The sequence below is a fragment of the Alnus glutinosa genome, chromosome 5 (genome assembly GCF_958979055.1).
Source record: "Alnus glutinosa chromosome 5, dhAlnGlut1.1, whole genome shotgun sequence".
Classification (NCBI taxonomy): domain Eukaryota; kingdom Viridiplantae; phylum Streptophyta; class Magnoliopsida; order Fagales; family Betulaceae; genus Alnus; species Alnus glutinosa.
In genome coordinates this window covers 22449374-22458010 of record NC_084890.1, presented here as the reverse complement: position 1 = coordinate 22458010, position 8637 = coordinate 22449374, and the positions used below count along the sequence as shown (strand labels likewise).

At 33.0% G+C, this 8637-nt stretch overlaps 1 long non-coding RNA gene across 1 annotated transcript; it reads right to left on the bottom strand.

Moving 5' to 3' along the window:
• Positions 1-6176: 6176 nt before the first annotated feature.
• Positions 6177-7670, bottom strand: LOC133869532 (uncharacterized). The gene is made up of 2 exons (XR_009900466.1): positions 7473-7670; positions 6177-6455 (listed from the first exon to the last, which is right to left on the bottom strand). It is a non-coding gene; the product is annotated as an uncharacterized LOC133869532 (long non-coding RNA).
• Positions 7671-8637: the final 967 nt, after the last annotated feature.

The following is an 8637-nucleotide window of genomic DNA, read 5'->3' as shown; positions in this document are numbered from 1 at the left end:
AATTTTAGTGAATCATGCGTACAATAAAATAAAATCTTGAAATGAAACGAAAAATTTTATTCTAGCCGAGTGACAAGAACATTTGGGCATTTTGTCAACGAGATATGATATGTTTATAATTTTTATATGATTCTTGTATAATCTTTTTTGAAACAAATCATTTGATCTATTTTTAATTAAACGAGTCAAACTCTTAAATTCTAACCCTTTAATTTTGTGTTGGGTTCACAAATCGTGTCAAAAGTTGTCAATCATGTCATACATCCTTCAAAGTCAAGTCTTCTAAATTTTTTATTCATAAAAAATATATTTATATTTTTTTAAAAAAAGACTTTAAAATTTTCAAAGTCCAAGTCTTTTTTGGTGTGATATGGCAACACTTAACCGGTGATCATGTGGCTCTTTTAGCTTTGGTCATTGCTGCAGCTGGCATTCTAAAGTTTAAAAGGACCAACCAACAAACTTTTGTCGGTGGGCAAAGTTGGTTTTTCTTGTTGTCCTTTTATAGCTGCACCTACATTCTTCAATGAAGATCTAAGTTTATTTTGTTTCTCTATTCTTTTTTTTCTTTTTTTTTTAATAAGTTGCAGATTAAGCCTTGCTGCAGTTGTGTACCATCTCTGGTGGCAGAGAAATGCTCTTCCGCATGGCAACACGCCTAAAACGGAAGAAGATATAGTAAGAGAAATGCTCTTCTGTACGCGGCACACAATAAATTGGAAGATAGAAGTTGGCTTTTCCAGGAGCTCGACGGCAGAAAAAATAAAAAATAGAAAGAAGAAGAGTATAAAAGAGAAAGAACATTAAAAATATAAATAATTTTGGGCTCTTTGTATTTAAAGAACATGAAAGCATGAAGAAGATTTTGTTAAATGACATGTTTGGTGAGTTTTGTTAAATTGTTTTTAAAAAAATGTCAAAAATAAAGAGTTCAATGTGAATTCTCCATGTTATAAAAAATTTTAGAGGGGAGGGAGGCAAAATAATAAATAAAAAAAAATTAGATGGTAAAATTTTAATTTTTAAAAAATTATAATAATATTTTAATTTTGGGGGCCCAAGCTCTCAAGCTATTATGCAGCTCTACATCTACTCATAATCACCTGTTTGAATTTTTTTAAATTAAAAAAATAATTATAGATGACATCCAGGTTAATGTAAATCATATAATTAAGAGGAATACCCATTAAACCCGTGTCACACAATAATTGCAGAGAAAGTCTAAATAGTAGTTGATTTTTTCTAATGTGAGGCCACGTTCGAGCATGAAATAGTCCATTTCTTGTCAACTAGTTTGCTGTGCATCGTAACAGTCCATTTTTTGTCAACTACATGCTTTGCTATGCATCGTAACCCGCCACTTTTTTTTTGTCAACTCGTTTGATGTCGCTTTACTTTTCCAAAGATTCCTTTTGTTGTTATTATTATTTTTTTTATTAACCTTTTGTTGTTATTATTGGTTCTGCAAATTATATTTGTAAACTTTTTTTTTTACATACTTTGTACGTACTTATATTTAGTGTGAGATTCATGCACGTCAGGTTCATCCCATCCCGGCCATATATAGTCTTACACACAAATTTGGCTTACATGATGTTTAAATAAAAGCATATCTGTTTTACTTTAAACCAACGGTCAAGATTAAAAGTCTATATTAAATATAAAAAAAGTTGATTAATTTCCAAACTTTAAAGGTTTTGCCTGTCACTGTTTTTCCTTTGGCTCCATTTCCTTCTCTTCATTTTACTCTGTTTTTTTGTTCGTGGAGCCTTCTATTGTGAAGATTGTTTGCCTCTCCAGAGTGAGATGTTTACCCAGTGTATATGTTTACCATTGAGGAAACAAGACAAAATGCCATCCCAAATATGAAGCAGGCACACAAAAATTGAACTTTCTCATCTCAAATTTTTTTTTTTTGGATGAATCAAAGACTTTTATAAAGCAAAACACAATCAGTACACCCCTCCAGTAAAAACTGGACCACTTCCAAAAGGAACACTTCTAGGACACAGCACTGCTGCAACAAGGTACAAACAGCCGAACAAATCAACACCTATACATCTGCAACACCAAAGCAGAATAGAAAACCAACACAAACAAGGCAAACTGCATCAAACAATAGCAGCCACCCAGCAACAAACCAGAAAGCAAAATACTACAAGCTAACTGTAACGAGTAGCAGAATTACAATAGAGACTGTAAATTCCACCTATACACAAGATCTAAGTGGTTAGACAGATTCTTGAAGTTCCCCTTCGCCAAAACTCTGGATCTAACTTTCCACATGATGTGAGATAAAATAATTTCTTTCGATCTAGGAGTATTCCCATGCTGAAGGTCATTACGTTACATCCAAAGATGGTAAACCACAACTCCAAAACAAAGTCTACCCAAGCAAGACTTTAGGTTCTTTCCATGCAGCCTAGTAATGCCCCACTCTACAATATCATACCACACTACAAAGAAACATGGGAATACTAACTTGTAGAATTTTACACGAGTGATTATAGTAATGTAATAATTATTTGACGCGTTACTAAAATCTATAGTAACATGTAAAATTTATTTCGTAACTCCGTTATAACGTGAACATTTTATAGGTTATTGGACAGTAACGTAAATATATATGCGTTACTACACACTAACATGATAAATTTACGGGTTACTCCAGAGTAACATGTAAATTAACCCGTTAGTGTAGTAACGTGATATTGTTCACATTACTCAATATATAGTAACGGGCATATATATATCACGTTACAATTATAGTAACATGTAGTTTTATCACGTTATTGTGTTTGCCACGTGTTAAAATTGAATATTTATATGCATATAAACCTCCCTTATTAACCATATATACCCTATGTTTTGTAATAGAGATATCTCTAAGCAGGTTGTTTGTTGGCACTTTATTACCTATTGCAAATGCAACAGTTTATCTCTTTTAAATAACCACATGTAATGTAGATATCTTACGTTGACATACCTTCACAAAGATGTCAAATTATACAATGATTTCATCACACAATATGATACTGCAAGAAGGGGTACCAAAAAGCACTTCATGATTGAGCTACCAACAAGAACTTCATGATCAGCTATTCAATTAATAAAAGGGTAAATATATATTACATCTTCCACAAAATGGGAGTACCAAAATATACACTGTCAAGGGGTTTGTAGACCAAAACACAAAAAGTAAGTACCATAAAATTTTACTTTCCTTGTAACATATTACAAAACAAATAAACTTAATGATCACACCGGCATACATACAACATGTAAACCTCTCATCATCGTCTTCTATATAGTCCCTGGATGCCACCAAAGAATTTGGCATTCGTCCATTGCGGCATGTTTCTACATGGCAGTAGGGTTCTTGACCCCTGGCTATGCAATTGTTGATCCACATGTCTTGAAAATGACCTTTTATTCTCCTTCGACATTCTTTTATTCTTGAGCCTCTTAGCCAGCAAAAAAGTAAAGAAGACAAAATCTGCAAGCCCTGATGCTTTAATTGACCCCCATAATAAATTAAAATAACACTATATATATACGTTGCTTTAATGTGTCCCTTTTCATAAGCTTTTTCCAATAACTTAAGCCCTAGTTCCGGATTCTTCGAAGTAAAGTATCCATGCATGCATTCTCTAAATATTTCATCTGGGTTTAACCCTCTCTTTGCAATGTCTTAAGCCTTTGGCATTTGTACACCAAGAATGCGGAATCTTCTCCAACGACACTTGTTGAAAGATATGATCATCTTCTCCAACCGGCATAAATCTCTGTAAGTGAGTTTTGCCTTGAAGAGGTCAATGAAGGAAGATGAAGCAACCTTTGTAAGAAGTTCCATCAACATGTTGTTTGGGAGATCGATCATGCCAACCTTGTGCTCTTGTGACGACCCTTTTTTTTTTTTTTACAAAACATTTCATAAACATTAATCTTTTAAAATATAAATGGATTTTCACAGTGGCACGACGATGCATGTGTCTCAAAACGAACATATGTACATACCCCATAATATGTACCTGGTAAATCAGAGTATAACATTCATCTACTATGCTGCGGAAAACATAAATCTAATAGCGGAAATCACATCTTATACATCTATCACAAATAATTATGACAAAGAGCTATTAAATAACTCTATGATTAAATCTTTCCTCAAATTAAATACATAACATAAATGACTTTATACAATAACAAGTGACACAAGCGTTACGAGCCATAAACAAACATATAAAATAGTGGACAACCCGTGGTCTGACAATTACAACTGTCGCGGCAAGCTTCAGTCATAATACCTCAAGTATACTTCTACAATACCATCAACTACGACCGGAATACCTACAGCCAAAAGAACAACATCTATACGGTTTTGGGGGTTTGCCACATCCGTATAGGTGGAATTATCAGCCCACCGCCTTAGCATAAATAAATACACTAAGACCTCAAAGGTATACTATTCACTGATTTTTCGCAAAGAACCAACTTTTTCTTTTTAGTCATGCATTCACTATAATAGCCACCAATTTTATAAATTTTAATTTGAAAACCCCCATAACTGATATAGCAAACTCCGACTAATAGAAAACATTTAAAACATACTATGTAGCTATAAACATATATAGAAGTTCCAGTCATCCCACCTTGAAAGCTTCTACATATTGACTCATCTACAATATATTACTTTTGATCGGTTGCTCAGTCATACATGTATGCAAGTAATCTCAAGCATACAAGTACGTCTAAGCTATACTAAGACATCCAAATTCCCTGAATTAGGCAACACTAAGCCAACTCCCATACACTTATTGCCTTTGCAGGATAACTCGCGCGGTATTACATAGACAATGACATCTCTAACTCTAAGCAATGCAATCATCTTCGTACTTTCAAACTCAATGCATTTAAATCATGCAAATAGTACGTTTAGCAAAACTACAATATATATCATGAAAAACAGCACACACAAATACAACATGATACAAGTATGCATAAGTAATGTTCCCAAAGCCCCTAGCTCAAGAAGCCAAGTCCCTGACTCAAGTATCCGTGTCCCAGACACAAATAGCCGAGTCCCAGAGTCAAGTATTCTGGTCCCCAAGATTGTGTAACCATGCACCAATGCAATATTCTCCCAAAACATTTTATGATAACACTCCCAAAATCCACAAACATGTTTCAACACTAATTTCTCAAACTCCAATTGCAATATTCAAAACTCCCAACCACAGTACACAATCACACAATTCATTTCAAACTTCACATATCATATTCATACTTCAAAACATCATCATAATTTCAATATACTCAAAAGTACTCAAATTATCAAAAACAGATATACTCAACATACAGTTGGTTCAGATTTATTAAACAATATATATATATATATATAAAAATATTTTGCAAATCTATAATACATAAAAATAATAATTTCTCAGTGAGTATAATACTCACCTAGGCTACATTGGACTCATGACTCGAACTCTAAATTGGAGAACCCATTGAAGTCTCCAATCTGGACATTATCCTGCAAACATTGATATCGTTAGACTACGCTATTGAACTCTACACTCTATGACACATAGACTTCCCGCGTGCTCACACATTGATTTACCCGTGTTTAAGTCTAGTTAAATATCATAAACTATTATTAAGTTATCATTTAGTTTAGGTTCATATTATCTTGTTTATAATCTTTAAGACACGTTTATTATTTTATTTGCCTCTTTATTATCATTACATCATATTGTCATTATTGTTAATCTTTTCTATAGTTTATTGCTTATTTACTATCTTAGCATTATTTACCGGACTCATATTCATGTATATGTATATATATGTATAAATATATGTACATTTATACACCACACTTAGTAAGCTTAAACATAATCCGATGATACACTTAAGTACCAAGTGTACACGGATAGGTGAATTAGTTGCTAAGTTGTCACATAATGTGTGACGACCCTTTTTATATATATATATATATATATATATACAAAACATTTGCATAACTCTTAATCTCTTAAAATATAAACGGATCATCACAGTGGCACGACGATATGTCGCAAAGCCAACATATGGTACATTCCCAATAATATAAACCTGGTACATCAGAGTATAACATCTATTCATCTATGTAGCGAAAAACATAAACTTAAATAACGAAATCATAACATAAACTTCTATTACAAATAATCATAAACAAAGTGCCATATTACATCTATCTGTTTAAGTCTTTCCTCAATATAAATACATAATGGAAATGGCTTTACAAGAATAAGTGACACAAATGTCACAAGCCATAAACCAAACCTATAAACAAGTGGACAACCCGTAGTCCACCAACTACGACCGTTGCGGCGTGCTTCAGTCATAACATCCCAAGTACCCTTTTGCAATGCTATCAACTATGATCGGAAAACCTGCAGCCAAAGGAACATCATCTATACGGTTGTGGGGGGTTTGCCACATTCGTATAGGTGGAATTATGAGCCCACCGCCTTAGCATAAATAATTACACTAAGACCTCAGAGGTATACTATTCACTGAGTTTTCGCAAAGAACCAACTTTTCCTTTTTAGTCATGCGTACACTATAACAGCTACCAATTTTATAAACTTCTGTTTTGAAAATCCCCATAGCTAATATAGCATACACTGACAAATAGAAAACATTTTAACATACTAGGCAGCTAATATTATTCGTAGGAGATTCGTTATAGAAAACAATGGCATTTAAATCATGCAACCATCCGATACCAATATACATAAGTTCTTTTTCTATCAAGACTCTTATGCATACTAATACGTTTAGCAAAACTACAATATACTTATCATGAAAATATCACACAATTTAAACAATGCTATGCATGCTCATGATAGTCTTCTTATTCATTGTGAGCCTTACGCTCTCTTTGTTATTATGAGCCTTACGCTCTCTTTGTTATTATGAGCCTTACACTCTCTTTCATTATTATGAGCCTTACGCTCTCTTTGTTATTATAAGCCTTACACTCTCTTTCATTATTATGAGCCTTATGCTCTCTTTCATTATTATGAGTCTTACGCTCTCTTTCATTATTATATGTTCATGCTTTATGCTTACAATTCAAACTCTATACTCCTATTCTTTGCAAATCATGCTTTCTGACTCTATATTCCTATTCTTTGGAAATCATGCTTTCTTCAAATACCATGAACCAATCAACATGAAATTTCATCATTCTTCTTTGCATAATTAAATCCTAATTGCAACACACATTCAGATACTTCAAATCAATTCAAAACCTTTCATTCATGCATCATTTCGTAACATCATTGATATTTCAACATAATTGAAACTACTTAAAACATCCAAAACATACATGTTAACATATCGTTGGCTCAGTAAGAAAATCATATATCATTTGCATTTCTATAAAATACACAAAAATATCTTTTCTCAATGAGTAGAATGCTCACCTGGCAGCATTGGACTCACGACTCGAACTCTACATTGGAGAACCAATTAAAGTCTCCAATTATGACACGACCCTGCAAATACACATAACGTTAGACAACGCTATGGAACTCTATACTCTATGACACATAGACTACCCGCGTGCTCACACGTCGCGTAATCCGCTTCTAAGGCTGGTTAGGTATCCTAAACTATTATTAGGTTATCATTTAGGTTCAGGTTCAAATGATATCTTTGTTTATTAATACAAAGATGTATTTACTATATTTATTAGTTTATCTTTATTGTTATTCACTATAAAACTTATAGTTGTTTACTTACTATTATTAAGTCACATTATCATAAGGTTCCGATATTATTTGACTTTAATACTTAATTTTTATCATTTACTAACATCCGAGTAGTTTAGGTTTAGGACTTAACCTTATTTAACATTTTACAATCTTTGTGTATTCCATCCATCTCCTATACGCTTTCATTTACATTCCTCATTTTCACCAAGAACCAAGACTATGATCTATTTATCTCACTTATAACTACTATCTCTACCCGAGGGTCTTATTAGGACTATAACATTTGACTAATCAAAACAACCCAACTCTACAAAGGACATTATCTAAAATCTTATTATTACATAACCAAAACACCTAAATAAACTATAGCAAGGAATTCAATTATTTATCATAATCAACCTTAATCAATTCAACTTCATCAACACCTAGAATATCCAACTCATAAACATAACATAGAACATATTTTAGCCTTATTCAACAAACCATAACCAAGATGTCATCACTAAAATCTCATTTCACGTTAACACATACATACTCGGCCCATAACAACCAAACATCCAAACCCATGCCAAATTTCAACTCATTTACATAACAAGATCGATCTCATACCACAAAACCTTCAATATCCATAGCCTTACATCAAGATCAATCAAAACCCCTCCTTTACATACAATGAGCCATAGCCATTGAGGACTACCAAGGATCAACCACAAATATTAAACTCAATCCCTAACAAATCACCATTAACCAATTATCATTAAACTACCAACTCAAACCAGATTTGGGGTTGTACCAAAAACACTCATCGAAATCACCCACTTCATTCGGCTATCACTAAAACACCATGGAAGCCCATCCAAAAATTCCAACAATC